Source organism: Gracilinanus agilis, chromosome 3 (genome assembly GCF_016433145.1).
Source record: "Gracilinanus agilis isolate LMUSP501 chromosome 3, AgileGrace, whole genome shotgun sequence".
Classification (NCBI taxonomy): Eukaryota; Metazoa; Chordata; class Mammalia; order Didelphimorphia; family Didelphidae; genus Gracilinanus; species Gracilinanus agilis.
In genome coordinates, this window is record NC_058132.1 from 308678638 (window position 1) to 308704882 (window position 26245).

At 36.7% G+C, this 26245-nt stretch overlaps 1 protein-coding gene across 1 annotated transcript in view; it reads left to right on the forward strand.

The window, feature by feature from the left end:
• The first annotated feature begins 1127 nt into the window (after positions 1–1127).
• PTPN4 (protein tyrosine phosphatase non-receptor type 4) overlaps positions 1128–26245 on the forward strand; it is a 244163-nt gene continuing 219045 nt past the window's right edge. Inside the window, exon 1 of the mRNA XM_044669925.1 lies at positions 1128–1647. The gene's annotated coding sequence lies outside the window, so the exon portion shown is untranslated. The remainder of the gene's footprint in view (positions 1648–26245) is intronic.

Genomic DNA, 26245 nt, shown 5'->3' on the forward strand with positions numbered 1-26245 from the left:
ATGTAGGGAATTTTGTTGATGCAGTTGGGCAACTTTCTGCTACTTAAAAGGCTTAAAGAGTTGCCTGTCCTGAAGAGTTGTGGTTGTGGTTAGTTAACTACAGGGAGGTTCTAACCCAGCTCTTTCTGACTCTGGTGATGATAGCAAATCATAATGTGCTACATCTATCTGTATAAATATCACAATTGCAGGTGGTCCAGGGCAATGAGTGTTAGCAGGATTTAATAGATTATCAGTTCTAAAAGAAACAGGTTGATTGAGTGGCAATGCCTGGACTTGGAAATCATGGGATCTGAGCTGGAACTCTAGATCTGGAGGGCAATAGCAATGTGTCCTTGGGCAAGGAACCTGCTCTGTGGGGGGCTTAGTTTCCCCAAGTGGGTTGGACCAAGATCCTGTAGGTTCCTTCACTTATTATTAGGTACTTGGAGAAGCTCCCCGGGGACATAGTGAAAGCAACAAATTCATTTCGGTTATAAAAATGAGTTGTATGTGTATTTTTAAATTCTGGTTTTAATTTGTTTCGTCTCTTCATTTTAGGGCTGTATGCTCTGATGAACAGAACGGCTGGAACAAGGACTCGGATTCCCTGGGGCTGCAGCGAGCGCTTAACCCGAATCTGCCCTGCAACGTCTCCTTCCTTGGCTGTGGCAGGCTGACGCTGAACATCTTTCCAAATCACCTCAAAGCTCGAAGAGTGAGGGGCGGAGTTACGGACCCCCCTCCCCTTTTCCCCCTCTCCGTCTCACTCCTGTCGCACCTGTGCGTCCCTACATTCTCTCTAGCCTGCCGCAACCTTCGCTCCTCCCCCAAAGTCGGGGACCGATTTGGGCTAAGGGCTTTCTCCTCTCGCGAGATTCTCTCCCCCTTCTCTATTCCTCCCCGCCCTCCGCGTTCTCTGTGCTCCTTCCCCTTCCCTCTGCCCTCTCTCCTTGGCTGTGCGGGCGGCGCTTGCGCAGCGGCCATGTTCGGTTGCTATGCTGCGGCCCCGGGAGACGGGGAGAGCTTGAGGGAGGAGGAGGAGGAGGAGGAGGAAGAGGAAGGGGGGGTGGCGGTGGTGGTGGTGACTGAGCCTCTTCTCGTTCTCTCTCTCTCACGCTCCAACCCTGCTCTGGCTGACACCCTCCCGCTCTCCTGCGTCCTCTTTCTCACCCGGACTCCTGGGTTTTCAAGGCAGAATTAAGGGGAGGATCTGGGGAGACAGGGTTAGGAATTTTTTCGGGGGAGAGCGGTGGTGTTGCAAATTCCACACCCCCATCTAGTCACCTGGTTCTCCCCCCTCACCCGCTCATTTATTGGTCTCATTTTTGAGGAGGAAGGTGTTGCAAATTAGTTTTTTTTTTTTTTTTTTTGGTGGGGGGAGAGTGGTAAAGAGGACCTTTTTGCTTCCTCTTCCCCCTCCTCTTCCCCCTCCCCCTCCCCCTCCCGATCTCCCTTCACCGGGTGGTGCTGCTGTTGCTGCATGCCCCGCAGTATGAGGTGGTGCTGGCTGCTAAGGCCAGTGGGCTGGTGGCCTCTCCTGCTGCCTGGGGAACACTGAGAGCCAACTAGAAGGGGGGAACCTCATTTCTTCCCCCGTGGGGGGGGGACCGGACGCTATTTTATTTTCCCTCCCTCCATCCGAAAGGACGCGACTAATATATGAAGGTAAGTCTTTTTCCTCTCCACCTCCACCCCCACCCCTTTTTCCCATCCCACGAGCGACCGTAGAACATTTGTGTGATTCTTAGGGTATTCCACTACGTGTGTGGGGGTTTCTAAAGGAGGTACTCCAGATAGGAAAGCATCCGTGGAAGTGGTCTAGCTAGTGAGGAAAGCAAAAGCAACAACAACAACAAAAAACCCATCACTTTTTTTTCCCACCCCCATCTCCATACTTCCCCAGGCTTTTTCAGTCTCTCTTCTAGTAAAACAGTTTTTCGGAATCTGCCTTGGGCCGCACGGAGGGAGAAAAAGAGATGGTAGGGCGGATGCAACGATATTGGAGAACTAAAATAAGCTTAACGCATCTTTAGTATTTTCCTTTAACGATAAGGGATTCTGTTGATTGACTTGAATTTATTGATTGCATTGATGGAATGGGACTAACAGTTTTTAAGCTTCATATATTTCTTTTTTAGTCATCTGTATTAAGTATGGATGTTCAAGAGTTGAATGTGGCTAAAATTTGTTTTTAAGCTTCATATACTTCTTGTTTCGTGACCATTGATACAAGGTTGAATGTGTCTTACATTTGTTTTTAAAACTTCCATTTATTTTCCACTTGTGTAGTGACTTGTAGTAAACATTGATGCCCGGGTAAATGTGGCTAACATTTGTTTTATATATACGTCATACATTTATACTGGTGTGTACGAGTGGTTAAGAAACTGTGCTCCTCTCCAAAAAAGAAAAAAAAAAAAGTTGGGGCTAAGCTAAGGATATATGCTTGTGCATTTCCTAAAGTCTTCATAAAGTTGAAGGCTTCTACAGTTAACGTATGCATATGCAGGTCTAGTGACTATAGTATTTGTAACATAGCAATATCACACACAAAAAGAATGTTTCGTGGGATTTTAAAAGACCTTGTTCTAAGACTTGTAATATTCCAGCTGTTTATCTAATCCAAGGCTAAGTAACGCTGGCTCAGTTATTAAAGTGACAAAATCTTGGGCCTCAGTTTAAACTGTACAACTCTAGCTACTATGCTAGAGAGGAAATGGGAAAGAGAACAAAAAAAGCCCGGCTAATTTCGATGCATCTGAATCTTGAAAGGATGATTTCAGTACAAGTGAGAGTTGTTGAACTGTAAAAAACACAACAAAAACTGAAAAAAAAAACACAACAAAAACAAGCATTTTATTATTCTGTGTTTCTCTGCATTTGGAGTTAAATCCTAAAAGGAAGGACAAGATTTTGGAAGAGATGTTGGACTCGATGTTCACAATACATTTCTTTTGAGGCCAATATGTGCCTGTTGTAGTGTAGCTAGATATATTAACTAAATCTTGAATTTGATTCAGCAATATGAATATAACAAATTTAGACTGGAAACCATTTTTATTTGAGCAAATATTTGACTATTGTTATAGAAGATTCTACTGCACAACAGCCTAACATAGTGGGTGCACTATATTTTTGGCCACATAATTCATGCCTAATTTAACCAAAAGTTGTTTCATTACATTTTTTATCATAAAAAGCTATTTGTTTTAGTCAAACTGACGGTCGAATCAACCTATGGGCATATTCCCCATAATCTCAGGGATATAAGTGTTTTATTATATGAGAATTATGGCTCTTCATACATGGAAAGAAGTGATTTAGCGGATCAGGTTTATTATGCACATGTATAATAACTAAGATAATAGTATTAAAATATTGCCTTAAATGCTTAAGGTAATATTTTAATACTATATTTTAGGATATATATTTGAGGATACCTGACTATTTTAATTTTCAGGACCTTGAATTTTGAAGTATATCTAATATGTTTTAGAGTTTGAAATCTTTATTTGGGGTACGATGCTTCCTTAAAAGCAGCAATGATATGATTTTCACATTACTTAATTCTAGTTGTGTATAGATTCTGGGTTGTGGTTAGGGTTAGATATAGTATAATATCATGTCTCAAACTATTGGATGGTTAAATCTTTTAAATACTAATCGAATAGCTTTTAAAAATTCCATGTAACCATGTTACTTTAAATTTATGCCACCCAATTTCTAATTTCTAATTTCGGCTATGTGCAAATTTCTAATTTCTAATTTCGGCTATGTGCAAATACAGCATTGATTGAACACTTGCTAAAAATACTTTCTGGGTCGGGTGTACTTTAGATGCAGCCTCAGGAAAGTTCCTCTAAACTATTCTGCTGTGACTAATATACACTTCATTGTTTTGAGGACTTGTTAAAATATTATGGAATCTCACAATTTAAGCTCTGTTATTCAAAGATATAATACTAGTTATTTGGTTACCATTATATGTAAAGTCTTTAAAATGTATTAGAATAAATACATATTTTTTTATGCTTAATAAACTATGAGACATTTTAATTCTGGTGTATAAGTATATTTTAGTTTCTTTTACCAAAAATCAGTAGCCAATAGGGCAGTAAAATCTATTTTACCCATTGAGATTCTGGATACTTTATTTGTTGGAATCTAGTCTATGAGAATAAAGATTTTTATTTTTATTTTTGGTAGGTAGTGTATTATCGACTTAAATTTATTACTAGTATATGGTTTTTTATTAGTATATGGTACAATGGTACTAGTGCATGGAAGTAGTTTAATACTAGTATGTGATTACTAGTATATGATAAAGTATACATATTATTTTAAAATATATATATTTATGGGTACTTCAAAAGATCAGTGATTACATCATTGTTGATATTTCCTCCACTCATACAATTCACAGCATCTTTGGATTAGCCTTCTGAAGATGAAACTCTCAGAAAATAACTTAACTCCTTTTGAAGATAGTTCATTCATTGGGTGGGGAGTAGGGAGGGAGTCTTAAAGCCTTTCTGCTTGGTCAAACCCTCCAACACTTGTGGTTCCCTGGCATAACCTTATATGCACACAGTAAAATGATGTTGATAGAAGGTTTTTAGTAGAGTATTTGTGTTTGTTTACATTTAGTAAGCCCTCTGTGATTCTCCTCTCCAACTGCCTACAAACATATCCAGTCTCCTTCATCTTCAAAAAATCCTCACTTAATCCTTCTGTACCATCTATTTTCCTATATCTTCGGCTTTTTGTGGCTAAACTCCTTGAAAAAGCAGTCTGCAATTTTTGCCACCACTTTTATTTCACTTTCTTAACTCTACAATTCGGCTTCCAACCTTATCATCCTTCCATGGAAACTATACTCTTCCAAAGTTATCAATAATTTCTTAGTTGTCAAATCCAATGGCCTTTAATCAGGCATTTGTCTCGTCCTCCCTGCAGCCTTTGAGACTGTTGATCATCCTCTTCTTGATATTTTGTTTTCTCTAAGGTTTTGGCCCACCATTCTTTTTGTTTCTCTTCCTACCTGTCAGATTCCTCCTACTCAGTCTCCTTTGCTGGATCCTCATTTAGGTCATTCCTATTAAATGTAGGTGTCTCAAAGGGCTCTGTCCCAAATTCTTTTCTCTATACTACTTTTTTATATTTTATATTTTATATTTTACCTCTATACTACTTCCATTTGATGATCTTATTAACTCCAATGGATTCAATGATCTCTTTACTCATTATCTCAAATCTATATAGCTTCCTGTCTCATATATTCAGCTGACTTTAAGATATCCTGAACTGGATATCTAAACTCAGCATGACCAAAACTGAACTCATTGTCTTTTCCTTTAAACCTATTGCCTTCTGAACTTCCCTATTCCTGTGGAGGTCACTACTGTCCTCCAAGTCTCCCAGATTCTCAACCTAGGTGTTGTCCTCAACTCTTCACCATCTCTTTCTTATTCAATCTGTTACCAAGACCTCTTGATTTCACTTTATAGCATAATTTGAATATATTCCCTTCTCCTGAGACTTGTCATCAGGCTTGGACTATTTGCAGAAAGCTTGCTGATGAATTTGCCTGTCTCAATTCTCTCATCTTTCCAAACCATCCTTCATTCAGCTGCCAAAGTGATTTTCCTAATGCACAGGTCTAACAATGTCTCATTCCTGCTCAGTAAACTCCAGTGTCTCATTGCACCTCCTAGATCAAATACAAAATCTTTTGTTGATATTTAACGCCCTTCATAACTTCCCCTCCTTCTACCTTTCCAGTCTTTTTTCATCTTACTGTCTATCCACCATGTTCTCTTTGATCCAGTGACGCTGGCCTCCTTCCTGTTCCACAAACAGGACATTCCATCTCTTATCTCTGAACATTTTCACTCTCTGTTCCCCATGCTTGGAATACTCTTCTTTTTCCTTTCTGCTTCCTGGCTTTCCAAGATTCTTTCAAGTCAAAATGGATAAAACTGTCTGACTAACTAAACCAGGTTGAGGGTAACCAACAAACCTGAAATCTTCCTGTGAGTTAGGGGAATGCATATCCATCCCAGGCATGTGAGGACTTCCCCTGGGGGGAATGGACACCAAGGTCATCACTGCATCCTAGGCCATCACCAAAGTTGTCTGGACTTTTGGCTTGCCACTGGACTTGGATGACTGGAGGAGAGAGTGAGGCTGACAACTTTGCTCCATTCTGCCTCACTTAAATTCAGTTCACTCATAAGTCAAAGACATCACCCCATGAAGTCATTGGTCATTTTTAAAAATGAAAGGAAAAATAGCCCCCAAATCCTATTTTCTACAGGAAGCCTTTCCAACTTCACTTAATTCTAGAACCTTCCCTCTTTTAATATTTCCCACTTATCCTATTTATAGCTTGTTTGTATATATTTACTTGTCTTCCCTACTAGATTGTGAACTCCTTGAGAGCAGGAATTGGCATTTCCCTCTTTTTTGTATCCCCAGTGCTTCAGAGAGTTCCTGGTACATAGTAGATGCTTAATAAATGCTTATCCACTGATTGATTGGTATATTGGAGTTAGGAGTGGATAAATTTTTATTATCTTACAGTATGATCTATGCTCTCCACTAGCAGATACTAATTGAAGCCCAGAAAATTTAGGCAGCAGTGAAAATACATTCATGTTTAGATAAATCAAAAGGAATAGAAATTTGTTTTTCTTAATGCCTTTCTTTTAACAGATAATCTTTCCTTTTTTTAAAACTAAAAACCATAAAGTTTTATGATTTAGAGCTGGAAGGAGCCTTAGAAATTACCCTATCCTCTTTAGCAAGCATCTTTTTTATTTTTCCCTTCATTGCTAAACTACCATGTTAAAAATTCCCTTTTTAACACCCTCATTGTATTGTAGAAAGAGTATTGACTGGAGTAAAAAAACCCTAAATTTAATTCTCTGCCACTTTTGACCCAGGCACTTTGACCCACTCTTCTTGGGCTTTGGTTTCATTTGTAAAATTAGTAGGTTAGATGAAATGATCTCTACAAACCTTACAACCCCCAAAATTTAATGATATCTAAATAATACCACACATTGCCCTATTCAAACTGCTTTAGCAAGCTCACCGTTGGCCTCTTATTTTCCAAATCCAGTGGCTTTTCCTCAGGCCCTTAGCCACCTTAACCTTTTTGTAGTATTTGACAGTGTTGGCATTCACTTCTTAATACCTTTCTCTATGCTTCTGTAATATTGTTTTCTCTTGTTTCACCTTTTATATCTCCTTTTTTGGGTTTATTTTCCTCCTACTCTTTAAGTTTGATTGTTCCTGGAAGCTTTGTCCTATGGGTCCTTTTTGTTCTGGATATTATCTCTTTTGTTTAATCTTTTCACTTTTCTTCACTTATCAATTATATATATAGAAGACTTCTGAATCTGTATGTCTAGATTCTTTAAGTTCTCTTCCCAAGTTTCAAAATGCCTGCTGGATACCTCTATTTTTCCATGGTACTTTAGCCTCAAAGTTTCAAAAACTGAACCCAATATTATGATATTTATGAAGTGTTTATCACAGTTCCTGGAACATATAAGGGGTTTAATAAATTCTTCTTTCCTCCAATCCAAAAAGCTTCTGCCACTTCCTATTTTCTGATGTTAGTACCATTATTTTCATAGTCACCCGGGCTTGAAGCCTCATTATTATCTTTGATTACTTCTGTTCACTTCTCTCCTTCATTCTATACAGTTATCAGTTGCTATTCCACCCTTATTTTTTATATTTCTTCCCTTTTTTTTCATTTAACTCAGTAAGCATCCAACATGTGCAAGGCACTGACCTAGGTGTTGGGAATTTAAAAATAAGTATCTCCTCTCCTTAAGAAATGTGCACTCTCTTTGGTATAGGAAGAAAACATGAAATTTGAGTGAGAATTAAAATGAGGTTTTATGCATTAACAATTAGAAGGTTATTAGTTATTTTCAGGATGGCAGTTTTCAATAGTCATAGGCACAAATAATGGCAGTGGGTTGAAGAAGTTTGTAGATGTTGATGGAGTGGAGGCAACAACTGTAGATTATTCCTTCAAGGAGTTTAGAAGTGAAAGAAAAAAGAGGCATAACTTCTTGAATCTATGGCTGGATCAAGACATCAGACTTTCCAAAGCTAATTCTATAAACTTTTTCTTTAGAAATTCACTTTGTTGGCAGAATTTATTAAATGCCAGTTAGGTGCCAGGCACAGAGATGCAGAGACAATAATGGAATAGCCCCTGTTCTCTAAGGGACTAGGGAAAAGTGGGATTTTCCCCTGTGGTGCTTATGCAGCTTTTATGGACAGCATCTACTTTAGGTAGATGCCTAAGAGTCCAGTGCTTGGTTCAGAAGAGAAGAGACTGGGTAGTGAGTAGTAGAATGTGGAAATATTGAGGACTAAGGGGTAGGCTTGGTTCTTTTTGAGACAAGGACCACAGTTGGATATAGCAGTGAGGATAGGATGTAAAATGTTTTCCCACCTTTCTGTGGGTTGGTGATATACCCTTTAGGGTGAGACCGTAGGCCCCAACAGGAGCCTGGTATCTACTTTCAAGATTATTGATCTGGTCTAGTGATGGCGAACTTTTTAGATGCCAAGTGCCCAAACTGCAACTTTCATGCTGCATGTGAGCCCTCCCCCCCTTACCCCAAACAGGGAAGGGAGGAAGTGCTCCCATTGGGCTGCTGGGCAGAGGGGCAGGTGATATGAGAAATGTCTGTAGGCACATAAGGAGAGGGGGAAGGGAGCAGCCCCCTGCAGCATTTTCTGACACACATGCCATAGGTTTGCCAACAAGGATCTAGTCTGTCTCCTCTTTACTGAGGAGCAGAAGGTTTATTTCATCATCAGTCTTTCAAGTCATGGTTGGCCCCTACTTTGGTTAGAATTCTGAAGTCTTTTAGTATGTACATTATGAAAGTTTTTCTCTTGGTTCTGCTTCCTACCTTAAATCAGTTCATACAAGTATTACTATATTTTTCCGAATCTCTCATATTCATCATTTCTTATAGCACAATAAAATTCAGGTACATTTATGTTACAGTTTGTTCATTTCCTATTTGTTATGTATCTCTTGTTTTCAGATTATTGCTACAACAGAAATTGCTAATATAAATATCCTTGTTCATATGTGTTCTTTCCCTCTGTCCTTAATTCAGTTATCCAGGACTGTATTTCTTCCCTATCTATTCTTTATTACTGATATCTAATCAGTTACCCCTCTCCACAACATCTTGGTTTGTTCACATATAGCTTCTACTTTGATCGATGCCCTCTTCATCCTCCACCTGGACTGTTGCAGTTGATCTCCCTGTTTTCAGCATCTTCCCTTTCCTGTCCATCCTCTATACAGCTCCTAAATTAATATTTCCCCAAACACAGATGTGACCCTGTTTAGTTCTCAGTTAATAAGCATTTATTAAGCACTTCCAATGTGCTAGGCTCTTTGCTAAGAGCTGAGGATCTAAAGACAAAAATGAAACATTGCCCTCTTAGAGGTTCCTTGTTGCCTCTTAAAATAAAATAAAAACTTCACAGTGTAGAATTTTTTTCTTTCTTTTTTTTTTCTGTATAGAATTTAAATCTGACCTATTTGCTGTTCTTTATATATAGAATTCCACTTCCCATTTTCATTTCACTGTCATTGTAAAGGCTATCTCTTGTGCTTGGAATGCTTACTGAATTCATCTCCATTTCTTGAGAATCTTCATTTTTCTTTAAGGTGCAGGCCAGGTGCCACTTCTTATGTGAGATCAGGCCTTTCCTGACCACCCCCACCCCTCCTAGTAGTTAATGCTGTTTCTCTCTTGATATATTACTTTGGATATATTTTGTATTTACTTAATGTATATGTTCTTAAGTAAATTTCTGCAGAAAACTTTATGAAGACTGAAATTGTTTATTTTTGTGTTTCTGTTACATGGTGCTTTGCAAACAATAGATCCTTCATTGAACACTGATCCAGAAATTAGGAGTTCTGGATTCTAGTTTAGCATTTGTTTGGGCATCCTTTTGCTGAAAATGAAAATCATGAGGTGATTGTATGACTTTGTGTAGTTCAAATAAATTCTGATATGACTTCTCTATTGTGTATGCTTCTTGAGTGTATTCTTCAAGGCTAGGGTGCTGTCATTTTTTTCACTTCATATTCCCAGAATCTAGCACAGTGCCCTGTACCATGGCATTTAGTAAATGTTTGTGAATTGAATCATAAAAGAGGTGCTGTAGTATAGTAGAAGGATCATTGAACTCATCTTCAAAAAAGCTGGTTTCCAATACAAGATCTGACATTTAAAAACTGTTAAATCTGGATAAATCAAGTGGTACTATCATAACTCAAAAGCAGTGATTCTTAACTTGTTTTTTGTGTTGGACATCTTTTTCAGTCTGGTAAATCCTGTGGATTCCTTATGAGAATAATTTTTTTAAACGCATAGAATAAAATAATTTTAGAAAGGGAATAAATAATATTGAAATACAATTATCAAAAAAAATTTTTAATGTTCAGGGACCTTAGATTAAGAACTCCTACCCTAAGATTCTTTCTAGCTCCAAATCTATAATCCTTTTATATAATAGCTATATAATACCTCTATAATAATTATAAGAAAATTAACATTCTAAATCAGACTTGTAGAGATGAAAGAAGTTTTGGAGATACTCAAAACTAATTCAAGGTCATACTTACCTAGATTTTAGCAGAGCATTGACTTGATTTTGAAATAGATGGAGAGAAAGAGATGTGGGGAAAAATACAGATGCACTGCCTTTGGAATTGGTTGAATGACTGCAAAGTGCATGATATTAGTGGTACAGTGCTGAGAAGAGTGGCTCAGGCATCTGTTTGGCCCTGTACAGTACTGAACAACAAGTACTAAGCATTCCATGTATCATATTAGAATATTTTCCAGTTATTAAGATTTCATTATGCTTACGTGTAAGTAAAGGGATTGTACATTATGATTAAGATCTTTTTTCAGCTAGATCTCCAAACTCAAGTTGTCTGCTAGAATAGCTAGAATCTTCATTATTGTACTTAGAATTAATTTTGTTTCTGAATTCTTAGAAATGAAACTTTAAAATGTAATATTTTTCCCATGGAGAAATAGGTCTACATTTTATCCTGGTTTCCAGAAATTCATTATGGTGGAGACAAATCAATAAACATTTCCCAAGTGTTTACTTGGTGTCCAACACAGTGCTAAGCCCTGGAGTTGCAAAGAAAAAAATAAATCAGTTCCTGTCCTTTAGGGAACTTTCATTCTAATGGGGAAACCTTCCTTTTTTATGTGTATTATATTTATATATGTGCATTTATGTATGTATGTACATATTTTAGAAGTAGTTCTTGATCTGAGTCTTTAATGAAATTAAGCATTCCCAGGGTGGAATATAAGAAGGGGGGGGGGCATTCCAGGCTGGTGGGAGTTATAGGAAGCCAAGAAAACCAAGAGGCGGTGATGAGAAGGGAGAAAGTTCTAGGCATGGAGGACAGTCAGAGCAAAGACACCTAGAGGAAAGACAGGGTGCTGTGTATGCTGAGTGATGAGACCATTAAAACTAGATTATAGAATGAGAATTGTGTAAAAAGACTGAAAAAGTGGTAGGAAAGGATGAGGCTTTAATGAGCTTTAAGTGCTAGAAGAGTCTATCCATTTGAGTTCATCTTCTAGTCAGTTGTTAAAATGTTCTTCCTACAGCATTTCAGACCTTCTCAGGCCCCTCTACTCTTATCTCTAGTGGTTATCTCCAGGATCTCTTCTCTGTATCTTTGAAAGTCTTCAACAATCTGCCACCTCCTATATTCCCTCTCCAGGAGATTCTGTGATTGCGCATATTCTATAATCCAGCAACAGTGGTCTCCTTGCTGTTCCAAGAAAAGACACTTCATAACCTGATTCTGGACAACTGGCTGACTTCCATGCCTAGAACTTTCTCCCTTCTCATCACTGCTTGGGCTTTCCGGGCTTCTTTTAAAAATCCTATCTTCAACAGGAAGCCTTTCTTGAGCTTCTTTAATTTTATTACCTTCCTTAAGCTCCCTTTATTCTAGTGCCTTTCCTCTCTTTATTATCTTCAATTTATACTTGTTTATACATTTATTTGCATATGGTCTCTGTAGTGCATGTCAGCAAGACTTTGCAGGGCTGACATGCACTACATCTCCCCCATTGACTGTGAACTTCTTAAGAGCCTGAACTGTCTTTTGCCAGTCTTTGTATCTTCACTGATTTGCACAGTTTGGGATATAGTCAGTGCTTGATAAATATTTATTGACTGTTTGATTCTAGAGATTACCAAGAGCCCCTGGAGTTTATTGAGTAGGAGGCGGTAATATCAACACTACTTTAGAAAAATCATATTGTTAGCTGTGTGGAAGATAGATTTTAGTGGAAAGGGGCTTGAGGTAGGGAAATCAAATAAGAGGCTATTACAGTATAGTCTAGATATTAGCTGATGAGGATCTGTGAACTAAGTAGCTATGGGAATGGAAAGGAGAAGACATTCAGAGATGTTACAGGGATAGAAATGATAAGATTGCTCAACTATTTGGATATGTGGGGTGAGTGAAAATAAGTTGAAATTGGCCCTGAGGTTTTGAAATTGGAAGAATGGGTGATTTGCTTGACTGTAATGGGGTAGTTTGCAAGAGATGGTGAGTTTTGTTTTGGACTTGTTGAGTTTGAAATGCCCATAGGACATACAATTTCAAATATTCAGTATTTGATGACTGGAACGCAGAAAAACTAGGGCTAGTTATATAGATCTGAGAGTTATCTGCGTAGAGATAGCATGTGAACCCATGAAAACTGATGATGTCATCAAGTAAAAATATATAGAAAAAAAGAGAAAGAAAGAAGGCCTAGGAGAGAGCCTTGGGATATACTCAAAATTAGTGGAAATTGTATTTTCATTACATGACCACAAATCTTTTTGTCTGTGAATTTGAGAAGAAAATGTAGCTTAGAAAAAAAGCATTACATTTTCAAGTCTGTAATTTGAAAGTATCCCTTTAGTTTTCATTATGCTATCAAATTTAAGTTTTCTATAATTTACATTATCTTTAATGAGTATTTTTATTGTATTAGCACCACAGACCAGTATCTACAAAAGTTGATAACTTAAACTAGACAAATGCTTAAATTGATTAGTTTTTATAATTCTATTGCCCTTACCTTCAACCACATTATTGAGAGGAAATGTAGTTTTTCTATGAGCTTTAAGTAGATTCAAGTGGTGTCATTGTACTTTGGGCAGCTGTATGTGTATTTTTCCCATGTTTCACTTACTCCCATTGTTAATGTAAAACACTGCCAAATGTCTCTCACAGTGATCTTTTTTTTTTTTTTTTTTTTTTTTGGCAGAAAGGGGAACTGGAGAGGCTACATTGTATTTTTCTGGATCCAAATCTTAAGTATTGAAGTCCTTTGCACATAATTGACTTTGTTGAACCTTCCTCTCCTCTCTTCCTGCTTGGGACAAATTCTAAGAACTGTTCACAAAATCTTATCTACTCAAAAAACCCAATTAAAAATTTTTTTGTTGAGACCTGAGCTAGGGATAGAGTTGAGATTAGGATTGATGCTATGGATGCAACTATTTGATTGAGATTATTGTTAATCAGTAAGTCCTTTCTTGTTTCAGACAAAACAGCTATGTGCAGGCTTGCTTGGGTTTTCACCTTTTGCAAAGGAGCCTATTATATTCCTTGTCATGGGAGACTTGGTATTTTGTCACTAAAATTAGCTGTATCACAGTTAGATATTTATGGTATTGTCATAAGACTGAATAAAAAAGGAGATGGCAATTTGAATGGCAAGTTTTTGTTCAGCACTGTCATGCCTTTGGCCTTTGAGCTTTTAAAAAAGTATTATATAATTTAACACTTATAAATCAGATACTTCATTGCAGCTAGGGCATTTGTTAAACATCTACTTTTTGTAATACTTTGTGTTAGGTGATGGGACTCTAAAGGTATTTTTTGACATGGGCTCTCCAGTCAAGGAACTTCAAAACTTGGTTTCATTGAGTCATTCATAGTATTTGCCCAAAACACAACACTACTGTTGTGTGTTTTTTTTTTTGAGGGGGTGGGGTTAATTGATGTGTTCTGTTTTTTACATCATCATTAGTTCCAGGTTTCTCTTCCCATCCCCATTCTACTCCCAAAGAACCATCCCATTTAATATTTTTTAGAGAGAAAAAAGTCAACATACAATGTGTACTATCTGTGGACCTCTCACCTCCATGAAAGGGGAGGGTTGGGAGTGTCCGCTCCTATCTTTAGTCATGCTTAATTTTTATAATTTTGTTACATTTATTTTGATTTTTGTTGTTCTTTCTAGTTTGATTTTTATTCCTTCTATTTACATTGCTGTAGTCAAGGTGTATTTTTTTTTGGCTCTTCACTCTATCACTTTGTAGAGTTCTTTGTGTATTTTTATCTGTATATCACACATATTACAACATAGTAATATTCAAGTACCATAATTTATTTAGCCATTTGATAGTCACACTTTGTTTCCAACTCCTTGTTATCACCAAAGGAGCCACTTACAAATAGTACAAATATTTTGGAGTATAAGAGAATTTTCTTCATATCAGTAGCTTCCTTGGAATATAAGACCAGTAATGGATTGTAACACTTTTTTTTTTTTAAATTTTGAAGGAGCTATGATTTCATCATTGATTATTCTCCTCCACTGATACAAATTCCAATCTGTTAGTCCAAATTAAAAAAAAAAAACAAAACTTTTATACTTATTTATTTGTTTGTTTATTTATTTATTTGTTTGTTTTTTGAACCCTTACCTTCTGTATTGCCTCCAAGGCAGAAGAGTGGTAAGGGCTAGGCAATGGAGGTCAAGTGACTTGCCCAGGGTTATACAGCTGGGAAGTGTCTGAGGCCAGACTTGAACCTAGGACCTCCTGTCTCTAAGCCTGGCTCTCAATCCACTGAGTTACCCAGCTGCTCCCAACTTTTATATTTATTGATGGGTTTTATTTTTTACATCACATTCATTTCTAAATATAGCTTAAGTCCTCCCTCTCCCAGAGGAATTTAACTTTTGAGTGTAGCACTGGACAGGGAATGAGAAACCTTGAATTTGACAAGCCTTGGCTCGTTTGTACTTTATTACTTAATTTTGGGCAACCTCTGTGAACCATGGTCTCAGCTATAACATGAGGTTACTAAATATCTGCCCTACTTTATCTTATGGACTTTAGTATTAAATACAAAAACATTTTAAATACAAAAGCATTATGCAAACTGTAAAGCTTTTCTATAGGGTTGTGTTTTGTTTAATTATCTGTCCTTTTTAAACTGTTGATTTATTTTAGTGTCAACAAGCAAAGGGCAACACTACGCATAGATCTTCATGACAGTGGCCATAAATGCCGAATTCTTGTTTTTTTAGTTTTTTAAAACCCATACCTTCTGTCTTAGAATTAATAGTATCAGTTCCAAGGCAGAACATAAGTGATTCTATTGGGAGATGAGCATGTTGAAATCTCCCCAAAACCCTCACTACCTAGCTGCCCCTGAATTCTTGTTTTAGTAGTAGAAATTAGAGACCCTTCTGTTGTGTTTCTCTGAGATTATAACTAATCCAACATTCCTGAAAATAATTTTTCTCTTCAATTCAAGGCATTATTTAGGTGCTAAGGATACAACAATGGAAAATAACAGTCCCTTCTGTGAAGGAACTTACAGTCTATAAAGGAAATAAATAATCCATACACACATATATATCCAATACAAAATAGAGTGCTACATGTAAAGGAGATACTTGGGAAGTGCCTTAAGAAAATTTGAGTTCAAAGAGAACATGTTTGTGTGTTTGTATGTGTGTGGGCTTTTCAGAGGTGGGGAATATCTAAGAAAGCTTCTGGGAAAGGGTACCCAGGGTAAGACTTGAAGGAAAAGAAAGAAGTATATATTAGTCATTAAGGACAGCCTATTGAAAGGACAAGCAGAATATAGCAGGAAAATATCCCAGAGAAGTCTAACTAGAATGAATAGAATAGAATTGAGAATAATGTAAAATATGACTGGAAATGATTGTGGTAGCTAAGGAGTTTGTATGGTAGTTTTGTGATTAAGAGGGAAATGATTAACTTCAGAATAAGGCAAATGCATAATTTTGATATTTCACTGAAAATGAACACATCTGTCATTTGGAAAGGTAACTGCTGTCCAAATTTGAGGTGCTTTATATAATTTGAGTAAAAAGAAAGAAGACTTTCTTTAAAATTTATTTTAGTGTAATATGGCTCTCAAATATATAAAAACCTAGAAAGGGGCATTAGGAGCTACTGGGAATAGTACTTTTGTTTTATATATACTGAAACTGATGCCCTAAAGGTGTCTTGACTGGAGTCATTCAAACAGCAGGCATATTAAATGCCTACCTGTACCAGGCCCTTTGCTAAGAGTTAGACCTTTGCTTTCAGGGAACTTATTACATTATGTTGGGGGAAACAACATATACATATATGCAATTCAATGCAGGGTAATTTCTGGGGAAGACTAGCATTTCGGGGAGAGGAGGTAAATCAGGAAAGGCTTCATGTGGAACATAGTACAAAAACTGAACTTTGAAGGAAGCATGGAATTCTGTGAGATGGAGAGGAATAGGGAGTGCATTCTAGATATGGGAGAGACAGTCTGTGCAAAACCATAAGGATGAGAGATTGTGTATTCTATACATATGATGTGAGAATTTAACACTAGCTTGTATCTTTCTTTACCTGTACCCCAAGACTGACTTTAAATTTAAAAAATGGATAGTTTCATATTGAGTTTAAAATAGCCCACTGATTGAATTAAGTTGTAATTCAACCCAATCCTTTGACTGAATTAAGAACAAGCCAGGTGCTTGCTTATCTGTCAGCAAACTACTTCAGACAGTGGAAGAATATGTACAAGCATACCCTTGGGGGTGGAGATGGGGTTGGGGTATTCCAGAGACCTTGTGGCACCCTGGCATTCTGAAGACACTTGTTTTGACTCCTAGCATCTGGAAGACTCACCTCTGATCTGGACTGAGGTTGGAGTCTACCAAATCAGAGGAGCTCAGAAAAGTGACATTACAAGCAGCATAAAATTGGATTGGGGAAAGAAAGTAGGGCTCTTTTGCCTTGGAACCGTGGAGAAATTGGCATGGCCAGCCAGCTGAGGGAGAAACTTGAAAAGGGAACACCTGACCACATGTGTCTGGTGCCTTTTCTTTCTCTGACTTGCTTTTAAAAATTAAGATATAGTCTCCAGAGAATTTTAATCTTAACAATGAGGAACAGAAAGCAGGCCAGTTAGAAGATGTGGCATGTGCAAAGGAGAAAAATATATGAGTGTGGAAAGGTAGACTAGCACTAGGGTGTGAAGTGTTTTATGTGCCAAAGAGAGGTGTTTATATTTGATTATAAAAGTAAAAGGAAACCACTGGAGGTTTTTGAACGGGGGAATGAGAGTCAAACCACACTTAAGGAATATCACTTTAGGAGTGATATTTGGCAGTTTGGAAGAGAGATTGGAGCTGATGGACATAACGGAGACTTGAGGCAGGGGTCTAGACCTATTCAGAGGCAATTGCACTGCAGGTAAGAGGTTATGATGGCCTGAGGGTACTAAGAAGAATATGGAATTTATAAGACTGGACAATTGATTTGCTGTATTGAATATGAGGGAGAGTGAAAAGTTGAGAAAGATGGGTGTTATGAACCTGAATGTCTGGAAGGATGGTGATGTGATACTCTCAACAGAAATAGGGAAATTAGAAAGTAGAGTGAGTTCTGGGGAAAAGTTAATAAGGTGTATTTTAGACATAATAGTTTGAGATACTTGTGGGACATTCATTTCAAAATGCCTAAGAGGCTGATGCAGTACTGGAGTTTGGAAGAGAGCCCAAAGCTGATATATAGAACTAGGAGTCCTCTGCACAGAAATTGTGAGAACTGATGGTATAGAGAAAGAGGAAGAGAACCCTAGGACAGAGTTTTGGAGTGTCCTAGATGTAGGGAGGCTGATGTTCCAGCAAAGTAGACCAAGGAAAGAGCAACTTTTAGAGAGAGAGGAAGAGAACCAAGAGAGACCAGTCATGAAAACCCAGAGAATTTAATATAACAAAACAGTGTAGTTTGCAGTCCCAGTGCTGCAGAGATGTTGAAGAAGGATGAGAACTGGTGAAAGAAAGGACTGTTAGATTTGACAGTTAAGGTTATTGGTAATTTTGGAGAGAGCAATTTTATTTCAGTGATGAGATGGGAAGCCAAGCTGAAAAGGATCAGTGTGTGTGAGGAGATGAAGTTAGACAATGAGGTTAAACAGATTTTTGATTTACTGTTTGTTTTTTTTTAATTAGACTAAAGGAGGTCCTAGGTTCAAATCTGGCCTCAGACACTTCCTAGCTGTGTGACCCTGGGCAAGTTACTTAACCCCCATTGCCTACTACGTACTTTTACCACTTTTCTGCCTTGGAATCAATACATAGTATTGATTCCAAGATGGAAGGTAAGGGCTTTAAAAAAAAAAAAGAAGAACCTGGTTCTCCTTAGGTGACAGTTAATTAATCTGAGAGAAATTAGAGGAAAAAGAGGAGAGGGCCCAGGAAAGACCCTTGTGATGAAATTATAACGTTGTGACATCCTTAATATTACAGCAAAAGGATCTGAGAAGGAACAGCTAGGTAGGAGGAGAGGATCAAGAGAAAGTTATCACAAAAACCCAGAAAGAAAAAAGTAGGCAGGACAGGTTGGTCCACAGTCTCAAATACTACAGAGAGATAGTAAAGTTTGAGAAAAACCATTAGACTTGGGGATTAGAATTCAAGGGTCAGCAAATTTAGGCTCTTGAAGGTCTATTTTGTATGGTCTGTGAACTAAGAATGGTTTTTATGTTTTTAAATACGGTTTTATTGTAGTTTTTAAATGTAGAAATCATTTTTATATTGCTGGACATTACAAAACCAGGCAATGGATCTGGCCCTTTGCCTGTAATTTGCTGACTCTTGGGCTAAATCATTAGCAACTTGAGAGGGCAGTTTCAGTTGAATTGATAAGGTCAGAGGTCAGATTGCAGAGTGTTTATTTTTTATTTTGATTTTTTTAGTTGGGCCAACAACTTTTTATTTATTTATTTTTTAAGCATTTATTAATATTTATTTTTTAGAAAAGTTAACATGGTTACATAATTCATGCTCTTACTTTCCCCTTCACCTCCCTCCCCCAGATTCCCCCCCCCCCCATGGCTGATGCACATTTCCACTGGTTTTAACGTGTCATTAATCAAGACCTATTTCCAAATTGTTGATAGTTGGTTGCATTGGTGTGGTAGTTTCCAATCTACATCCCCAATCATGTCCACCTCAACCCATGTGTTCAAGCAGTTGTTTTTCTTCTGTTTTCTCTCCTTTAGTTCTTCCTCTGAATGTGGGTAGCATTCTTTTCCATAAATCCCTCAGAATTGTCTTGGGTTGTTGCATTGCTGCTAGTACAGAAGTCCATTGCATTCGATTTTACCACAGTGTATCGGTCTCTGTGTACAATGTTCTTCTGGCTCTGCTCCTTCTGCTCTAGATTGCAGAGTGTTTAGAAGAGGATTAATGAAGTAGAATAGGAGACACAAAGTATATGGCTATATACATTCCTTTTCTTCCAAGAGTTTTGTTGAGAACAGGAGTAGTGCTATAAGTATCTAGTTAGGGGAAATCACAGGGTCTAGTGAAGGTTGTTTTTTTTTAAAGCACAGAGTATATTACAGTGTCAGTAGATAGCAATATAGTGTTCTTTATGTTATGGCACACTGCTGTAAGCCAAAATTGAGCTCTCACTGTTACTAAAATTTACCATACTAACATCTGTATTAAAAACACTATCGGGGCAGCTGGGTAGCTCAGTGGATTGAGAGTCAGGCCTAGAGACAGGAAATCCTAGATTCAGACCCGGTCTCAGACACTTCCTAACTGTGTGACCCTTGGCACGTCACTTGACCCCCATTGCCCACCCTTATCACTCTTCCACCTAGGAGTCAATATACAGAAGTTAAGGGTTAAAAAACAAAAACAAAAACAAAAAAAACCCACTATCATCATTCGATTAAGTCATCCAGGTTCACAGTTTTAGTGTTATTCTTGACTCCTCACTCTCTCTCCATGTATCAAATCACTTGCAAAATATTGTTTATATCTCCACCACCCTTTTTCTCCACTCACTGAGCCAAGACCCTAGTTTAGTCCCTGCATCATCTCAGGCCTGTCCTTTTGCAATATCCTTGTAGTTAGTCTTTCTGCCTCGTCTCTCCTACTCTAATTCATCCTCAGCATAGTCTCTAAAGTGATTGTTAGTAATCCTCAGTAGAGCATATTACTTACTAAGATCATATTAAAAACCCTGTTATTTTAGCATTTAAGGCTCTCTACAACCTCACAGCCTGCCTCCTCACCAGTCTTTTTATATATTAATCCATTCTATCCAGCATTTTGGTCCAGCCATAGTAGCCTATTTTTATTGTTCTTTATACCTGAACCTCCTTCCTACTCTTTGAATTAGCTATCTTTCATGCCAGGAATGCATTTCTTCCTTACCTCTTCCTTCTGCAATCAGATGAAATTACTTTTATGAGGCTCTTCATGATCCCCCTAGCTTCATCAACTCAGTCCTCAGTAATTATTGTTGGTTATTAAGTTGATCAGAGTTCTAAATTCTTGAACCCTTGAAACCTTTAAAAATAAACTTAACACATACAAACATCCTAACATATATGTAAATACAGAAAAAAGGGTTGTATATATGAATCTGTAACAACTTTGCATGTTCCCCCAGAGAAGCCTTCTAATTTTTTCTAATAAACATGTCCTTTACCCCCACCCACCATTGAACAAATTAAAAAACAAAACTAAAATAAAAAAGTAAAATAAAGTCCCCAATATATACATGCATAGTCCAAATGATGTGGATCTACTCACTTTCATTTGATGCTATTGGCTTCGGTTCCTTTGAAACTACATTTCACCATTTCTTGTGAGACAATAATATTCCATTATGTTCAGATGCCATGCTTGTTTAACCATTTCCCAATAGGAGGAGACTCCCTTAGTTTGTAATTTTTGGCTACCATAAAAAGAACTATTATAAATATTGTTTATATATAGAGTCTTCTTATCTTTTTTTTTTTTTTTTTTTTTTTTTTTTTTTTTTTAGTATAGACCTAGAAATGGTATAATTGACTCAGAGGACATGTACAATTTGCTAACTTCTGGAGCAGGGTAGCAAATTGCTTCCCAGAACAACTGGACCAATGCATAGCTCTACCAACAGTGTACTAGTGTTCCTATTTTCCTAAAACTCCTCCACCATTTTTTCATTTTTGCCTTTTGACATCTTTACCAGTCTCAGTGTGAGAGGTGAAATCTCAAAGTTACTTTAACCCATATTTCTCTAATGATTTAGAGCATTTAAAAAATGTTTGTTGGTTCTTTAGATTTCTTCCTTTGAAAACTGCCTTATATTTATATTCTTTGACTATTGGAGAAGGGCTCGTTAGTCTTAATCATTTGAATCAATTCCTTATATATCTTGGAGATGCAGCTTTTAACAGAAAATTATTACACGTGTTTTCCCTCTTATTTGTTTCTTTTCTGGTTTTTAGTACATTAGGTTTGGGCAAAAGCTTTTCAAATTTGTATAATCAACATTTTTATCTTGTCATCCTCACTTTCACTTGTTTAGGTATGCACTCTTCCCTATCCATACTTCTCAAAAGTAATTTCTTCCTTAATCCTCAATTTTTTTATTACTCATTCTCCTTATCTATCCTTCCCCAACCCATTGAGAAGGAAGAAAAACAAAATCCTACAACTACATAGATATACAAAACAAATTCTTATATTATCTACCCCCTAAAAAAGAAAAAAAAGAAAAGATGCTTCAGGCTGCACTCAGAATTCATCTGCTCTCTGTCTAGAGGTGGTTAGCTTGTTTTATCATGAGTCCTTTGGAATTGTAGTAGCTCATTGTGTTTATCAGAGTTCCTAAGTCTTTCCCAGTTGATTATCTTTACATTATTGTTGTTATTATATAAATTATAATCTTGGTTCTGCTTACTTCACTTCTCATTAGTTTAAGTCTTACCAGATTTTTCTGAACTCTTCCTCTTTATCATTTCTTACAGCACAGATCCATTACATTCATATGCCGTAACTTATTCGTGTATCATAGCTAATTCAGATCCAGTTGATGAACATTCCCTCAATTTGCAATCCTTTTCCCCCACAAAAATAGCTGTCTAAATATTTTCTTACACCTACATCCTTTTTCTTTGATCTCTTTAGGTTATAGACCAAATAATGTTAGTGCTGGGTAGAAGGATATGCATAATTTTGCTTTTGGGCCATGGTTTCAAGTTACTTTCCAGAATGGTTGGACCTTCTGATTTGTTAATGTGACCTTTTATAGCTAGGTTTTGTTTCAATTTGGAGCTTATCTCATGTGATATGTTGAATTAAACCTAATTTCTGTGAGACTGCTTTCCAGAGTGTTTTTCTGTTTTGTTTTTTTTAATATTTTTTTTTAAACCCTTGTACTTCGGTGTATTGTCTCATAGGGCAATGGGGGTCAAGTGACTTGCCCAGGGTCACACAGCTGGGAAGTGGCTGAGGCCGGGTTTGAACCTAGGACCTCCTGTCTCTAGGCCTGACTCTCACTCCACTGAGCTACCCAGCTGCCCCTCTGTTTTTTTTTAAAAATAGCGAATCTTACCTCTAATAATTTGGGATCTTTGGGTTTATTGAACTAATGTTACTCTGCCTGTGTATGTTGTGTACTGTTAAATTAATTGACCTATCTTTTAAACAGGACCAAATTGTTTTATTACTTGTTTGTACCAGGAACTATATGACTACAATTACAAAATAGCTTTTTACATAAAGTCATAACTAAACAGTTGGAAACATTTTAATTGCTCATGGGTAGGCTGAGCCAATATATTTTAACATGACAATTTTGCCCAAGTTAATTTACTTATTCAGTGCCAGACCCAAATTACCAAAATTTATTTTATAGAGTTAGAAAAAATAACAAAATCCATCTGGAAGGACAAAAGGTAAAAAAACTATCAAGGGAATCAATGAAAAAACTGCCCCCCATCTATGTGAATTTTGGAATTTTTTTCAGCTCTATATACTTCATTTGGTAGTTTGATTCTTTTGGAGAGGCATCTAACTTTTCTCTAATACACATATGTAATACTTGCTATTATTTACTACATTATGGAAGTATCCCTTTAGTCTTATGATTTCTATAATTTTTAGTAGGAGTGAGCATTAAATTTTGCTAAAAACCCTTTCAGAATATGTTGATGTGGGCTTTTTGATTTTTTTATTAGCATGATTTAGATTTATAGTCTTCTTTATGCTAGACCAACTCTTCATTTGTAGATATAATGAAACCAGCCCTGTCATAGTGTATATAATCTTTTGTTTTAACCTACTTGCTAACATTAAAAAAACAAAACTAAACTTTTTCATCAATGTACATTAGGAATATTGGGCTATATTTTTTCTTCTGTTTTGTACTTATCACAAGCAATTTAAATTGTTTTGGAATTGTGTTTTTGTAAGTTGGGCAACAAGCATTTATTAAGTGCTTGCTATATGCTACAACCATTTCACTTGTAAATCCTTCTGGTTCTGGAGTTTTTTCCTTTGGGAATTTATTTTTGGCTTATTCAGTTTCTTCTAGAATTTGAGTTATTTAATCATTTTTTCTTTTTCTTATCTAGGCATTTTATATTTTTTTATAAATATGTTTCCTGTTTATCAGTTTTGTTAGCATATAATTGGTCAAAGTATTTTCTAATTTCCTTTATCTCCTCTTTAATTGTGTTTCCTTTTTCTTTATAGTACAAAAATTTTTATTTTTCTCTCCATCTTAAAATTAGATTAAGAATTAAATTATTATTATTATTATTATTATTATTAAAATTTTTAAAGCTACAGCTATATTATCCATTAAGTAATCTTTTTGCGTTCAATCATCGTTAATCACTTTAATTTTCAGAATTTCTTTTTAGTCGAGGATCTTTAGTTAAGTTTTCTTAATTGCCTGTCCAATTGTTTGATTTGTTCTTCTGTCTTTTGTGGGGCTGAAAGGATAGTTTAATGAATGATTATTGAATTTAATTGAAGTCAGGAATAACACTTTGCAAATTTTACTTAAAATATAACTAGTTATGAACATGTTTTAGAAACCCTTTGTTTGAATATCTTTAATCAGGTACCAACTGATGGCACAATTGATGTAGTTCTCTGACCATTTTTCTTTTCACTTGAAGTCTTTTATCTAAGACTTCTTTGAAGGCTTGTAAGTTTTTAAAATGTCATTTTTCTACTTTCAAAAAAGATGCTTGGGGGGGTGGGGAGGGCGTGCAGGGGGGTGGTTCAGTGGATTGAGAGTCAGGCCCAGAGATGGGCAGTCCCTGGGTTCAAATCTGGCCTCACATGCTTCCTACCTGTGACCCTGGGCAAGTCACTTAATCCTCATGTCCTAGCCCTTACCACTCTTCTGCCTTAGAACCAATACCAATATTGGTATTGGTTCTAAGATGGAAGGTTAAGGGCTTAAACAAAAAATAAAGATGCTTAGGTTTGTTGGAAAGCTGAGTCTGAACCATGTCTTTAAGTTTTAAATTTGTGCATGTGTTCTTGCTTTGTTCTTCAGTTGTTTTAGTTGTGAAGTATGATAAAATACTGATTGGTGTTTTCTGATATATGATTTTTCTTGAGTCTTGGTTGTTTTTTTTTTATCTCTAGTTATAGAGATTGAGGTGCATTGGAGATTTTAATTTTAATTTTTTTTCTTGTTATGACTGAATTTTTTTTGAATTCCAACATATTATTTCTATGAAATTTCCTTAAATTATTTCTTCAGGTCCTTTTCTTTATTGTTGCCCTCCTAAGTGTTAATTATTATAAAGTTTGGTCTTCTGTATCCCTCTTAAAGGTTGGTCACCTTTTCTTGCTCTGTATCATTTGACTTTTTAGGTCTTATGTTATGGGCTTGTTCTTTCACATTGTTTTCACTGTCCATTTTTTTGTTCTGCTGAGTCACATCTCATTTTTGCTATTTCCACAAATATTTTCCTTCTGGTTCTTGTGACACTGGCATGAGGAATATCAGGGTAGTTGAGTTCTCTTAGAAGAAGCTCAGACACTATGACCTGCCCCATTTTCTTCACTTTCCAGTAGAATTCTGTTCAAGTACATGAGGCAGTTAGTTACAGCCTATGCAGATTTCTTTTGTTAGTTGGGGACAGAGAGAAGAAGGTGGTTGGGCAGAGTGAATTCTGTTGAGAGTCTGGGATTTTTGCAATCTTTTCTTTGGGACTGTCATGGGCAATGGGAGAGGGGTTGCTGAGTGAACCCTTGTTCAATATAAGGAAATATTGGCCTTTTCTGTTATTAGTTGATTGAGTTTTGGTTTTTTTTTAAACCTTTACCTTCTGCCTTACAATCAATATTGGGTATTGGTTCTATGGCAGAAGAGTGATAAGGGCTAGGCAATGGTGATTAAGTGACTTGCCCAGGGTTACACAGCTAGGAAGTGTCTGAGACCAGATTTGAATTGAGGACCTCCTGTTTCTAGGCCTGGTTCTCTATCCACTGAGCCACCCAGCTGCCCCCAGTTAATTGAGTTTTTAACATATTTGGGTTTGTGGAAACAGTTGATTTGCTTTACCACTGATGCATAAGTTCCCTTTAGAGAGTTTGAGAGGATGGGGAAAAATGTCTAGTCTTTCAGCTTGTTGATTATGTGTGTTTGATATCTGTGCAAGTCTCTTTTGTCCATTTAAGATAAGTGAAGTTTATTTTATACTCCATTCCATCTTTTATGTTTGAACACTTTTGATTCTCCTGCTTCAATGATGAGAAATAGCAATTTCTACTCTAGTGTATTTCTTTTACTCTCCTTTATCTTTCCTTCTCTTAAAACTGAACAGAACTCCCAGGTTCTCTGCTTTTCTTAATTAAATCTCTGATTATCCTTTGAAGATATTAAAGTTATGAAAGGACACTTGTTTCTTCTTCCTTATTAGAATATAAGCTTTATATCATCATATGAGTCCTTAATTTACATCTCTAGGTTTTTCTGGACTCTTGTGTTGGTACCTAAAATTTCTACTCACTTCCCCCCCCCCCCTTTTTGTCAACAGAGAAGTTTAAAAGTTTTCTTCCAGTAAAGGTCCATTTTTTCCATTGTAAAATTGTAA